This window comes from Triturus cristatus, chromosome 4_2 (assembly GCF_964204655.1).
Source record: "Triturus cristatus chromosome 4_2, aTriCri1.1, whole genome shotgun sequence".
NCBI classification, from domain to species: domain Eukaryota; kingdom Metazoa; phylum Chordata; class Amphibia; order Caudata; family Salamandridae; genus Triturus; species Triturus cristatus.
In genome coordinates, this window is record NC_140586.1 from 772737120 (window position 1) to 772752339 (window position 15220).

At 48.9% G+C, this 15220-nt stretch overlaps 1 non-coding gene across 1 annotated transcript; it reads right to left on the minus strand.

Annotated features, from left to right (window-relative positions):
* Positions 1 to 2775: 2775 nt before the first annotated feature.
* On the minus strand, positions 2776 to 2882 carry LOC146835013 (U6 spliceosomal RNA). Its single transcript, XR_014960893.1, has one exon. It is a non-coding gene; the product is annotated as a U6 spliceosomal RNA (small nuclear RNA).
* Between the last annotated feature and the right edge of the window lie 12338 nt (positions 2883 to 15220).

The following is a 15220-nucleotide window of genomic DNA, read 5'->3' on the forward strand; positions in this document are numbered from 1 at the left end:
AACCAACAGACCAGAAGGGAACGCCCACGAACGAGGGCCAAACCCAGCAGGCCAGAACGAGCGGAAGGACCACCCAGGGGAGAGGCAACCACGAGCAGGAAGACCCAGCCCGGGACCGAAAGACACCGGGAAGGACAAAAACCCGGACCCCAGAGACACGAAGTGCCGGCAGGAACCATGCCGAAAGCAAAGGCCCAAATGGGACAGAGAAAAGCTCCAGACCAGACCGCACGGAGCCAAAGGCCACAGAAAACAGAGCCCAGAGATCAAGCTGGCCAAAACCGGCCAACGGACATCCCGAAAGAGGGCAACAAAAACCCCCCTGAAAAAAAAGGGAAACCGAACGAACAGAGGGCAACCCCACCACAGCGACCCAACAAAAAAGGCACAGCAGAAAGGGAGAAGCCGAATGACAAACACAGCAACCCCGCAAGGGAGGACACCACTCGCGAGAGAGCCGAAACCACAAGAGGAACGGGGCAGCGGAACCAGACGTAAGCAAACTGGCAAGTGCCGCAAGAAAGGAAAAGGGGCGCAGAAGAGAAACAGAAGGGTAATACACCCCAGTCACACAAAGGACCCCCCGGAAGGGACCGCGACCCCAAGGAGAGAACCCAGGCAGGAACAAGGGAACAAACTGACCCAGGAAGGTGACAGAAACGACACCGAAGAGACCTGGCCACCAAGGGGTCTCAACCAGGCCACCGCAGAAAGCGGAGAACCCACAAGACCACCCACGCACAGAAGGCAGGGAAAGGCCGTGCCACGGACCGAGCCCGCCCCCCACAGGGACCAAGCGAGTCGCCGAAACGAGCACCCACCAAAGGCGAGAAGGGCAGAAGGGCAGGGCGAACCAGAAACTCCGACAGAAGAAGTAATGAGAAGGCCGAAGAGCCAACACCGGAGACCCAAAGGGAGCAAACAGCACCAAAGGGACCCAGAAGAACACCGTCACACAGGCAGCCACAAATAGGGGCGAACCCAGCAAACACCCGGGAGCACAAGGCCGGGTCAGCAAGGCAGGGGAAAACCCCAGAGCAACCAAGGAACGGCAAACAGAAGCCAGACTGGAAAATCACCCAGAGTGAAAACCACAGACCCAGCCCAGAACAAAAAAGATCACGACAACCAATATGGGAATCGGAGAGCAGAACATCACACGTGCGTCGTCAACCAACAAAACGGCCTACAACGTAACAACCACAAACGGATGAACGGCAGAGGGGACTCAACAGGATCAGCATCTGCGACCAAGAAATCGAACCCAGGCCCCTGCAGGAGACGCAGTAGTCCAAAGCAGCACCAAAACCTCCCAGCCGTACCAGGACAGAAGCGGGAAGAGGCCGGGCAAACCGAACCAAGGAAGGACCAGAGGCACCGAGACCAACCGGAAGGAGAAAAACAGCCAGGCAACAAGACTGCAAGGAACGGCACACGAAAACGCGTGGAAACCGAGTGCAGGGGATATGCGAAAAGGCACCGAAACGTACCAGGCGGAGTACACCAGCCGCCGAAGCGATCACCCAAAACACCCTACGAGGAAGGCCCCAACCAAGTCGGACAACCTCATAACAGAACGACAGTGCGCCAACACATGACACCCAGACAGCATGTGCGTGACACGAACCCATGTCCTGCGAGAACCCATACAACCACAGGCACAAGACAAACACTGAGCCACAGCACCTGGTCCAACAGAAAAAGGGGGGCAAGAACCAACCGCCGAGACAGGGAGCAGGAAGAGGAGGAAGCGGCACAGCCACAGACCCGAACACGACAGGGAGAGTCCAAAAAGGACCCCAAAGCCCACAGCACCCGGAAGACCCAGGCAGGCCCCCAACCGGGCACAAACCAGGCCCGACCCTGCACAACCGCAGAAAGCAGACCAGGCCATGCGAAACCAGGGCGGAAAGGCATGAAAGAACCTAGGGCACAGAGCGGACACCGCCGGCAAGCCGAAGGCCAACCGAGCCCTGCGCCCCATACAGACAGAGGGGGCCGAGGGACCCACACGCACCCAGGCGCAACAGTTGGAAAAACATAGAAGCCCACAGCCGCCCCCACAGAGAGGGGCAGCCAAACGCCAAAACCCAAACCCCAGAGCCCGCTATAGCAGGGCATCAAGCACAAGGCGGCGGGGGAGGGGGGAGCGCAGGGCAGGACCGCGATGGCCAGAAGGAGGAGGAACCAGCAAGAGAACCCGATATAGCAGGGCCCCCACCCGGGATCCCTGAACCAACCGGGGCAGAGCAGTAGGAGTGGGAAGAGAGGGAAGGCAACACATCGCCAGCACGCAAGAAGGACGACAGCGAAGCAAAAAGACAATCGCCTACAACCTCCACCGCCCGCACCCGAAGGGAAGGCGGGCGGCGCATCCCACCCCCACATAGCCAAAGCGACAGAGACAGATCAAGAGGAGAAACAGAGGCGCCTGAAGCGGACGCAACAGAACACCAAGCCACCAGGCCAACGGCACACAACAACGCACCCAACGGGGCGACAAGTCCCGCATGGCATAGTAGCCAAGCGAGGGAAAAAAAATTACCAGAGGAGGAAGAGGTAAGCACCCAGCTAGTACCCCCAATCACCAGGACAGAATCACGCGTACCGGAAAAGTGAAGCAAAGCCTCAAAGCAGAGTTTCGAAATCCTGCCAACCCATGACACCCTGACAGCGATATGCAGGACTCGATAACCAGCGGCACAAGACTAACCAAAGAGCTAAAGCACCTGGTACATGAAATCCGAGAAGCCCAAGAAGCAGGATAAAACAACTGCATATATGGAACGCTTCACGAATTTGCGCGTCATGCTTGCGCAGGGGCCATGCAAATCTACCCGGCATCGATCCAAATGCAGTATATGTGCTGCCGAAGCGAGCACTCACCAACCACAGAAGGATCACAAAACAGCGAGACGACCGGCGTCTCAGAGCAGTAAGAGTGGACAGCGTACATCAAACACCACCACAAAAGAAGAGCCAGAAAAAGTAGCCAACTAATGACACTTAGACAGCGAGTGCGGGAATCGAACCCCTGTCCTGTGAGAGCCCCGAGGACCAGAGGCACAAGACTCACCAGAGAGCCATAGCACTAGGCTGAAAAGAAGAGTAAGAAAGGCAGTAAACGCACGACAACACAAAGAACATTCTGCATGTGCAAACCCATAAAAGAAGTCTAGTACAATGACTGCGTAGGACAACCACACAGAACCTCCGTATCCGGAAAGCGCACGTACACCACTACAGGAATGCTGGAGCCGAATAACAGAAGAATAGGTGATACCCAACTCAAAGGGACTCAATATATCAACCCCAGACAGAAGAAAGGACCGAGCGGACCCGCCGGGAACTGAACCCGCGACCAAGACCAAGGAGGGATCCAAGCGAGGACGGAATGGGGAGGAGGGACCTGGCAACGAGCGCTGCGCAAAAGCCGCCGAAACAGCGGTCTGAACCCTGGCCTGAAAGGACTGCAGGGCAATCGCGTCAGGAGGAGCCCAGGAGGGCAGGACCTCCCCATCTACCATCATGCAGGAAGCGCGAGAAACATAGTACACCAGCATGATACCCAACTCAAAAGCAAAGACACTGGTTACAGAAGTGGGATTCGAACCCACGCCGCCAGAGGAGACTGTGGCATAAACACAGCGCCTCAGACCTCTCTCGCTGCGCAAAAGCCTCGGCGCCCAAAAAGGCAAGGAAGGCGGAAGAAACACCTGGCGGGACATGCCCCCAACGAAGCCCCGCCCCCGGGACAACCAGCCGGCCCACAGCCGCGAGGACCAACAGCGCGCAGCCAGCAACGCCGCCTACCCCGGAGCACTACCAACCTGGAAGAGTGCACCTGGACTCAGGTAAGCCTGCCCTCACCAAGGCTGCCCCGGTGCAAAAATCACCGCGCCGGAGCCGCACAGCGGCCCACAGTCGGACCGAGCCCCGCAGAGCCGCCGCCTCCCCCAACGCCACGAGGGGTAGGCGGGGAGTCGAATACGCGGCTCGGGGCAGGAAATGTCAACGGGTACGAGCAACTTGCAGTGTAGAGTACCCGCCCGCAACACGCGGAAGTGCACAGCCGCCGCCCGCAGTATACAACGAAAGGCGGGCGGTGAAGGGAATGCCACAGTAACGACACAAGGGAACCGGAAAGACCGGCCCCCACGCAATCCCCCCCCATCCCTAAAAACCCACGGCTCGCTAAGGCAGAGCCTCACCGGAACAAGCACAGCAACCGCCACACACACCGGGGGTAACAAGAAGGGGAAGTAAACAAGGTCCAAGCCCCTAGGGTCCGCTAGAGCAGGACCTCCAACCCTGGACCCACGCACCTGCTACAGCAGGCACCACTCACCTGATGCGCTCTGGAGAGAGTGCAGAACAAAAAAAAACAGGCTGATGGGTTGGGCCGGCCCGCCTCTTATAGGGGTCATGGGTGTAATGGGTCGGCCATATTGGGAAGGGATGGGAGGCATGGGATGCTGACTTTTTGCTTTGGAGTGTTCTGTTGTGGAGGTGAAGCTCACTGTGTTAGTCATGTGGCGAGGAAGACTAACGAGGAGGTAATGCAAAGTATCAAAAGAATGGAGAAATGACAACATTTCTCGTTTGAACGCTTGATTTTCATTGGCGTTAATTTTTGGCGCCAACCCCTATCTACCAATATTAATGAATAAGGTTTAGTGTCACAAAGCATGGGTGGTTGCATGGGAATGCTCATGTAACACCCATGTAAAGTCCCCTAGAAGCAAAGTAATGCAAACCAACAATTTGCACTACTTTGCTTTACTTTTCCATACAAAGCAACACAAATACCTATTAGCGTTGGTAAGTTAAACTCAAAACAGGTTTAGCGCAGGGTTTGCCTTTAAAAGATAACGTAAACCTGATGCTGAACCTTTGAGAATCTGGGTCTGGGTTTTGTGACATCACCTTTACCTGCTGGCCACTGGTGGGTCGCCGTAGGTGAGATTGCCCCCCAAGTGCCTAGTGAAGGTGCTGTGGTGAAGCCATTGGAGCAGACAAGCAGGAGGATTGCTGAGTACATGCTGCATGTGGTTATATGCAGAAAAGATCATGATCTGTGATAGGTTTGTGAGTCGCTGGCCATGATGATAGTTCTGCGACCGCCCTCTTGGTTTGAAACCCATGTCTCTGTACTGTGCTATATGGTAATATGTGTTGTTTGGGTTCGTTTGTTGTGAGGGGGAGAAAGAGTGTTTTATGTCAGCAGTGCGCTTCAGTGGTGGCTGGAATTCCTCTCCCATGCACCAACAGCTTCCCATCTATACTTGGGTGCACTGTACAGTCATTGCTAAATTGTCAGGGTGATTAGACTTTTACTGAATGTCTGGGGTCTTAACATGCACAAGACATAAGCCAAGGAGGCCTTACATATTGAACAGCCATATATAATTTACCACAAACAAATGATGGACGGAATGCTGACAATGCAGACATTCTCCCCCAGTCAAGAGATCTGGGTTAAATCCATCGTTCTTTTGCCCACTACGCCACCCCAGTTCAGACATGGCCATATGCAAATCAGTCTTGACCCTGTGCCTCATGGGAACAGTCCAGCCCGAACTGCCAAGCCATGTCTTCCCTGGACCGGAATCAAGCATCCTAGGACCGGTTTCTGCATTCCGTCCATCATTTGTTTGTTGTAATATATAATTTACCAGCAGTAGACACACTTAGGCCCATATTCTGAATAGTGTCACGCAAGGCAACGCAGCCCCCAATTAGGATGTGCTGCAGTGCTTGACAGGAAGAGAGCAGGAGAGTGCCGTATATGCACAGAGCTATGGCTCACTCAGCTCCTCTCCCTAGCGCCCACGCTGATTTCAGCTGCCATGCGCCAGGCATTTACCTTAGCGCCATAGTACTAGGGTGCGTGCCTGAGCCTAGCATAGGATTTGTACAGGAAGGGTACACTTCCGGTACAAAATACTATGTCTGGACAAGTTTAAAACCGTTTCCTACTTTGTTTGTGTGCTGCACAGTGCAGCATGCATACAAAGTGGAAATGGAAGGGAGAAATTACAATTTTTTTCTTTTAATGTCTGTTGTCCAGTGGTCTTAATTTTTGACGCTAAACTCTGTCTATAAATATTAGTGATTAGGGTTTAGCGTCAAAAAAGGAAAATGGCAACAGTATACTTTCCATTCAGGGGCACATATTAGTCTCTCTAGGATAGATTATATACTCATGCTGGCCGACAGTTTGGGGAAAATTACGGAAGCAAATCACTTACCTAGAGGAATTTCCGATCATTCCCCTGCAATGGTTAAATATACACCACACACTACATCATCAAGGCACATCTTCCCAATATATCCAGGGTTCCTAAAAAAAACAATATTCGAAAAGGCATACATAACATGACAAAACATTACTTTAAAGAAAACGCGCACTCGGTAGCCTCCCCGGTAGTCCTTTGGGAAGCTTACAAGACAGTCCTAAGTGGCCAGGCCATCTCATTAATATCGGGCCATAAAAAAGAAAAGAGAAACCAAATCGAAGCTCTAGAAATGAAAGTAACCCACGTGGAAAGGGCACACGCCCTAAGGCACACAGCAGCCTCTGCCCATGAGCTTAACTTGAAAAAGCAGGGTTATAAAGAGTATGGGCCCGATTCACAGAACTAACTTAAGACAAAATCCTAAACTTACTACCATTTTGGTATTCACAGAAGGCACTTACTCATTTTGGTATTCACAGAAGTAAGGAGTCGTAACTTTAGGACTCCTAAATGCCTTCTGTGAATACCGAAAGTCTTAAAATTAGGATTTTTCTCAGTTTAGGAGTAGTAAAGTTAGGACTCCTAACTTTAGGACTACTAAATGCCTTCTGTGAATACGGAAAGTCTTAAAGTTAGGATTTTTCTCAGTTGAGGAGTAGTAAAGTTAGGACTCCTAACTTTAGGACTCCTAAATGTCTTCTGTGAATACAGAAAGTCTTAAAGTTAGGATTTTTCTCAGTTTAGGAGTCCTAAAGTTAGGAGTCCTAAATTTAGCAAAATCATAAACAATCAACCGGATCCTACAAAATCATTACGGGAGAAATGGCAGACTGATGTAGGGGAACTTGATGATGCTGACTGGCAAGATGCACTCACCTCGCCACAAGAAGTGGCGATATCCTCAAAATTACGATTAGTACAATTAAAGATACTACATCGCATTTACTATACGAGAGCAACCCTGTGCAGGATAGGGAGGTCTGAGAGTACGCTCTGTTTGCGACAGTTGGTACCTTCTATCATACCATATGGGAATGCCCAAAGATAGTGGCATACTGGGAAACCATTATGTGACTTATCACACAAGTTACTAGAGTGACTGTACATCTGGAACGCAAGAGATGCCTTTTGGGTCGGTGGGAACCCACCGACATCAGTCACGCAGCGCAGGATTGGGTAACGCTGGGCGTGATGTTTGCAAAGGGGAACGCAAATTTCTCCAACGTCTCGAGAATGGTGTGAAGACATGAATGGGGCTAAGGTAGCAGAAAGGCGGCATATATACATCGAGGTTGCCCCAAAAAATGGGAACGGGTGTGGGGTCCATGGAATGCCTACAGGGGGAATATTTTATGCTCCACCCATGAATGAGTCAGATACAGACTCAAGTTAATTAACCGGGGGTGGCATTATGCCGAAAGTTATCTCACAATGTCACTGTCGTCGTTGAACATTTTTTATGGAAAGTCAATATACTGTGAAGTATGCTTATAAATAAAGATTTTATTGATGTAACTGTATTACTGCAAATCTACTCTATGCCTAATAAAAAGAATTTTAAAAAAGAAAAAGGAAAATGGAAACACCCATGTACCACTCATGGAACACCCCTTGATGCAAAGTAATGCAAAGCAGTGATTCGCACTGCTTTGTGTTACTTTTCCATACAAACCAACGCAAATGACAATCTGTGTTGGTTTGGTAATCCTAAAACAGGTTTAGCGTTGGGTTTGCCCTAAGAAAGTAACACTAACCTCATGGTAAACTCTTGAGAATCTGGGCCTTAATGTCAAAGGACATTAGACTCATGTCGCACAGACTCTACTCCACACAGTTCTTCACTACTTAAAAAGCTAAAAAAAAAGGGTATTTATGGTTGCACTACACAGACAACTGGCGTTTGTCATCTCACCTATTGTGGATATGCAGGAGTGTGGATATGTTATTTTGGTGGGCACCCTACAGGGCAGGCAGCTCACACTAGTCGCATCTTACTCTGCCAATAATAGCTAGGACGCACACATTAACACTGGGCTACGTACACAAACATACTAAGGGAAAGATCTTGTGGATGGGGAACTTCAATTCACTATGTTGTCCAGAAGGAGACAAATATGCATCATATCGCCACAAGTGAAGTGGGATGTCAAAGAGCTGTAAATCAGACTCATAGACTCAGGCCTACAGTATATATGGAGGGAAACATATTTGATCTCCTCCTGACAGAATGAATGGAAAGGACACTCCTACAACTTAAACAACATTTTTATGAGAAGGCTATTAAGGCTGATTAGCTTCTTGCATCATGATTGCACAGTGCTAGGGACTTAAACAGTATCCCATAGACAAGTCAGAATGCGTGTGGGGTCTGTGATAAGAGGAACAGATTTGTGGACTTTTATAAGATTTTATATCAAAGCCAAAATCTAACTGACCAGGCTATAAAGGACTATCTAGCACCTATATATCTACCCAGGGTGTCACAGGCCATATCTGAGGGCCTTGCTGCTCTAATTACACGGGATGAGATCGCTGATATGATCCACAACCTCCTGAAGCATAAGCCCCCTAATCCAGCTGGTCTTACCAATGTTTTTTTATAAGAGTTTCATCCCTACTGATGCCACAGCTGATGCAACTATTTAGCACCTTCTAGGACTCTGAAAGAGTGACTGTTACAATGGGTGAAGCTGGTATAACCCTTATACACAAACCCTTAAAAAGTAAGGAACCTTAACACAAACCTTCAAATATATATGAAGACACTGGCAAATAGACTGGACAAATGTTAGATGCAGTGATGTCAGTGATGTCACACAGAGCAAGGGGGTGTTGATGGCCGGGGGGTCTGCAAGGGCCATGGGGGCTTGGGGCTCCCCCTTGTGACTCTCAATGTGGGCTGCATTGTGGGTGCCCCGGTGGGAACTGGGGAACACACTTTATAAAAAAATGCTGGCTCCTGCCGGCAACCAGGATCACCCAAGATGGCTGGCTAGGGCTGGGGGGGCCCTGTGGCTCCCCCGCAACCCCAAACACCAAATAAAAAAGAAAATGTGAATTCTAAATGAGCGTCCAGGGGCTCTAATTGGTTATTCACTGCTTTGTCAAGGACTGCCCCATAATGCCCTGGGGCTTTTTCTAATAAATACGTTCTTGCTGGTGGTGCCCCTAGAAGAAGCAGGGGCACCATCCAACATGTTTTCGATGTTGTAGGAGACTACAGGAAGTGCAACAACCCACCCAGCAACATTTAGAAAACAGTAAGTTCCCTGGGCACTACATCCTTGACCCCAGGAGAACTTGCCATACTATTCTAAAGCACTCCTAACTGGAGTTCTTTGCTCTTCAGCTTGAGTGCGAGGCCCTCTTTTGGTTATGATTGCATTTTGTGGGCTGAAACGTGGTAAAAGAAAGACTCAGAGACATGTTGATTTTGTAAAATAAAGCTGTATTAAACATTTTTATAACAATCACTTTTATTAAACATTGCATTGTATTAATTCGTGAAATATACATTTGATTAAAGTGATTGGTGATATTTGGACAAAGATGATAGGTCTGCTTTATAGGGACTTGAAGGGAGTGACGCTTTGGGGGTGTGGAGTTATCGAATTGGGAATTGTGTGTTTTATCGCTGCCTGATTTTAAAATTGACTCGCACTTTTTTAAAATATACCTGCTACTGTTTCTTGCTCTTTTGCACAAAGTTATTCCTGGTAACCTAATTACTTGCGTGACCGGAACTAGCGCGTTTTTTAGATAGGCGGTCAGCGCTCCAGTCTTTTGTGCCTGACGCCTATTTAAACGTCATCATTAAGCGACCGCGCCCTAATTGACTTGAAGGGAGTGACGCTTTGGGGGTGTGGAGTTATCGAATTGGGAATTGTGTGTTTTATCGCTGCCTGATTTTAAAATTGACTCGCACTTTTTTAAAATATACCTGCTACTGTTTCTTGCTCTTTTGCACAAAGTTATTCCTGGTAACCTAATTACTTGCGTGACCGGAACTAGCGCGTTTTTTAGATAGGCGGTCAGCGCTCCAGTCTTTTGTGCCTGACGCCTATTTAAACGTCATCATTAAGCGACCGCGCCCTAATTGACTTGAAGGGAGTGACGCTTTGGGGGTGTGGAGTTATCGAATTGGGAATTGTGTGTTTTATCGCTGCCTGATTTTAAAATTGACTCGCACTTTTTTAAAATATACCTGCTACTGTTTCTTGCTCTTTTGCACAAAGTTATTCCTGGTAACCTAATTACTTGCGTGACCGGAACTAGCGCGTTTTTTAGATAGGCGGTCAGCGCTCCAGTCTTTTGTGCCTGACGCCTATTTAAACGTCATCATTAAGCGACCGCGCCCTAATTGACTTGAAGGGAGTGACGCTTGGGGGTGTGGAGTTATCGAATTCGGAATTGTGTGTTTTATCGCTGCCTGATTTTAAAATTGACTCGCACTTTTTTAAAATATACCTGCTACTGTTTCTTGCTCTTTTGCACAAAGTTATTCCTGGTAACCTAATTACTTGCGTGACCGGAACTAGCGCGTTTTTTAGATAGGCGGTCAGCGCTCCAGTCTTTTGTGCCTGACGCCTATTTAAACGTCATCATTAAGCGACCGCGAAGCGGACGCGCGCAGCGGGCGCGCCGGCGGCGCGCCGAAGGCGCGCCAAAGGCAAGCCCGTCTGCGCCCGTCCGCGCCTCGGACGTGCCGGATGTGCCATACCTTGCTGCCAGCAAGTCCCCACCTTGTGTGAGGCCTCTTAATAGGCGACTTTGCTACACCCGGTCACAGTTACTCCAATTGAATAATTGTGCCCTGATTCCGGAAGCGATATCAATGGGACAAGAACCAGGGATTCCTGGCTGCCCCGACAAAGAAGAGGGACTGAAATGTGGACTCTTAAACGTTAGGTCTCTCCCCAAGCACTCAGATGCTTATCGATGAGCATAGCTGCGATGTTCTGTTTATGACGGAAACTTGGCTGTCGCCTGGTCTTGATGGGGAACTTGGGGCTGCCTGCCCCACTGGGTTTAAAGCCTTCCAGAAACCCAGATCTAATGGCCGGGGTGGTGGTACCGGCATTATCTTTAAAGAAATCTGGGATTTTGTTCCTTTGGACATTGACGAGATCTCGCAGTGTGAAACCTTGGGCTTCTCGCTGAAGGACAAGTCTGGCAATGTCCTGACCGGAATACTTTGTTATAGACCCCCGGGGACTGTGAGCGAACAGACACAGCAGCAATTTCTGGAGGTGATTGGCAATTTGGCTCTCACTCATCACAGTCTGCTGATCTTGGGAGATTTCAATCTTTGGCCTAACGCTACGATGAAAACGGCATATAACAATATTGTTCAATCCTGCGCCAATCTCAATCTAGTACAACATGTGTTGGAGGCAACACACTCGGCAGGACATGCCCTTGATCTTATATTTGCGGGCGAGAATGTAGCGATTCTCGACAATATCCTCCCTATGGACTGGTCTGATCATTATTTGATCAGTTTTAGTATCCCGACAATTTCCAAAGGCAAACCCCCTCTGTTCAAAGGTGCTGATAGTGTGCTGAGCAGGGATTGGAAAGCCCTACGAAGGAGAGCGTACGGTACCTCTCTGTTTAATGCGGCTCCTCTCCCTGTTCCAGGGCAGTCGGTTGACACTAACTTCAAGGAGCTCTGCAGTTACATTAAGAATACGGTTAATCAGATCGCCCCAATGAAACAACTTAGGAAAAGAGCTACCCCTTCGGCCCCTTGGTTTTCAGAGGAACTCAGGGCTTTTAAAATTCAGTGTAAACATGCAGAGAGGCAATGGCGCTGTCACTACCTAACTAGTGATAGGATCATTTGGCGGAATCTGCTGGGCAGATATAAGTGCGCTATTGTATCTGCTAAAGCGCTATATTTTGCTGACCTCATTCAAAACTCCCCGAATAGTGCTAAGTGTGTCTTCAACATTCTGAGAGGTTTTAATAATCCTGAATGTCTGTCCAATAAGATTTCTCCCTCGCAGGATTTGTGTGACGGGCTGGCGGCCTTTTTTCACAATAAAATCAGGGGGATTCTTGAGGGCCTGCAGTATGATCCTATTTCTAGCTGTAAAGCTGATGTAGTCTTATCAACAGTGGAGCCATTGAATCACTCAATTCCCAGTCTAAATGTGGACGTAGCAGCAGGGCCTCGGTTGGATCATTGGACGTGCCCTTCTTGGGAGGAATTTTCCAATGTGGCCAAGAAAGTCTGCTCGGGGTCTCCTCTTGACCCTATTCCGCATAAATTCTGGAAGGAATTGGGATCAGAAACTTTTCCGCACCTCCACCTGATTACCAATCAGTCACTAACTAGTGGTGAGGTCCCGGCCGGCTGGAAGGATGCGCTGGTTTCCCCCCTTTTGAAAAAACCATCCCTGGATCCCACCTGCTATGGGAACTATCGCCCTATCTCTTTGCTGCCTTTCCCAGCCAAGATAGCGGAACGCCTCGTTAGCCAGGAGCTATCTGGGTTTTTAGAGAGTAAAGGTATTTTGGAGGAGAATCAATTTGGTTTCCGTCCGGGGCATGGCACTGAGACTGCCTTGATCACTGCCCTGGATGACCTGCGAATGCGAGCGGATAAGGGACAGTCTGCAACGTTGATATTACTTGACCTATCCGCTGCATTTGATACTGTTAGCCATAAGATTCTCTTACATCGGCTCGAAGAGGTGGGGATCACTGGCTTGGCCCTAAAATGGCTATGGTCCTATCTGTCGGACAGACGGCAGGCGGTCTTTCTGCCTCCATATCAGTCAGAATTTTTGCCTAACAAACAGGGTGTCCCACAGGGCTCCTCTATCAGCCCGATACTGTTTAATGTTTACATGCGACCTCTGGTACAAATCATTAAATCTTGCAACATTACGGCTGTTAATTATGCCGACGACACACAATTAATCATTTCCCTGGAAGGTGATCAGGCGGATTCTCTACCCACCTTCCATAACTGCATGCTGGAAATGACGACTTGGCTGAAAAACAATGATCTGCAATTTAACGGTGCCAAAACTGAGATCTTACATTGTTCAGTGGGCAGGGTATCGCCACCCCTGCCTCTCAATTTTTGGCCTCTTCCTTTGGACACCCCCCTGGTTCCTGTAAAGACTGTACGTAATCTGGGGGTCTGTTTCAATGAGAAGCTAAGTCTCGAGTCACATGTTAACAAGGTGGTCTCAAACTGTTACATGATCATGAGAGGCCTCCGCAGGATCTTACCTCTTCTGCCCCCTAATGTGCGAGGCACAGTAGTTCGCTGCACCATTCTTAGTCGTCTGGACTATTGTAACGCCTTGTTGCTTGCGTCCCCGGCTTATCTGATCCGGAGGCTTCAACGCATCCAGGCAGCTGCCGCAAAACTAGCCCTTCAAAGACCGCGCTATTTTTCCAGCACCAAGGCTCTGGCTGAGCTTCACTGGCTGCCTGTGCAACAGAGGATTATGTTTAAATCCCTGTGTGTAGCCTTCAAAGCTCTTCATGGCCTTGGCCCTATACCATTGCAAAGTCGTTTTGGATGGTATGTCCCCTCGCGCACTTTGCGCTCTTCTTCAGCTAGGCAGGCCTTGATTCCCAAGACAAAGAGAGCCACTTTGGGAGGCAGAGCTTTTAGCTCCGCGGCTGCTCGACTCTGGAATGGTCTTCCCTCGGAGCTACGACAGGTTCAGGATCTGACTCTTTTCCGTGGACGGCTCAAGACCTGGCTTTTTCCCAGAGTCTAATTTTCTCCTTGCTCCCCCTACTCTGTTTCTGCCCTGCATTATGTCTATAGCGCCAGGATGCCCGTAGGGTTACAGTGCGCTCTACAAATAATTATACATACATACATACATATATGTTGATATGCTCACCCCATATTAAAATCAAAAGGCCCACTTTTTATATTTTGGTGCTGTGACCCTTTAACAAAGTCAGTAAGTTTGTCTGACTTTGACCAGGTCATGCGCCCAATCACATGGTGCACACGACTAAAGGCTGTTTGCTGTGGGAAGTAGGGAGCTTGCAGGGGGTTACGCACAGGATCTGGCAGTAGGCTTGGCCCTGTGCCCAACACCACACTGCGCATGGCCAAAGGCTGTGCGCAGTTAGACGATTGGGTGACAGCCAGTAAAATGTCCCATTGAAAAAAATGCAAAGACATCTGAAAGCTCAAGCTAGCTTGTGCCCAGCAGTCAAATAATAGCAAAAGAAAGCTTGAGTAACCTTTCATGAAGCCATTTCTTTTTGTGTGCCTGCATCTAACTTTTTTTGAGTAGTAAGGATAACATTTTGTGTGGAATGTATTGCTTAAGAAATGCTTTCTCATATTAAAGCACAGACACGACAAAGCTGACCTGGTGGATGTTTAGGAGGCTAGTGCATGACATTAAAATAGACATATTGACATAACATTTGAAATTGTATCTTTTGTTTCAAGTATTAGTAAGCACAAATAAGTTACTTTTACTACTGGCACTCTTGATGCAACAGTGAAAGCCAAAGAAATGCTGTGAAGATTTTCACCATTCTTTTGGGTGAAATCTGATCATGTTTTCCATATTTCTCTTCCCTTCTTTTGCCTGGTTCTACAACTCTATCTATGTAGGCACTTCTCTGGCTAGACAGATGCCTCCAATTCTTCCGAGTGACAGAAATGGGAGCGTATAGGTGACAGGAGAAGAAAAAAGTTGTCAAGTGAACACTATGAAAGAGAGGCGAAGTAGTAGGGGTGAAGCAAAGGCTGGTTAGAAAGAAAAAGATGAGTAAGAGAGCTAAAGGCAGAGAAAAGTAGAAGTAGACAGAGAGACTCGACATTTCTGGAGATGCATTGAGAGACATAACCCTGGGCATAGTTCACGTAGTTGCGCTACGCGTAGCTACGCAAAGTGCACTTTGCATTACAAACGCTATGCGTAGCCACACGAACTGCGTAGTGCGGTAGGGAAATGCTGTTTGCAATGATTGCACAGTGGCGGATG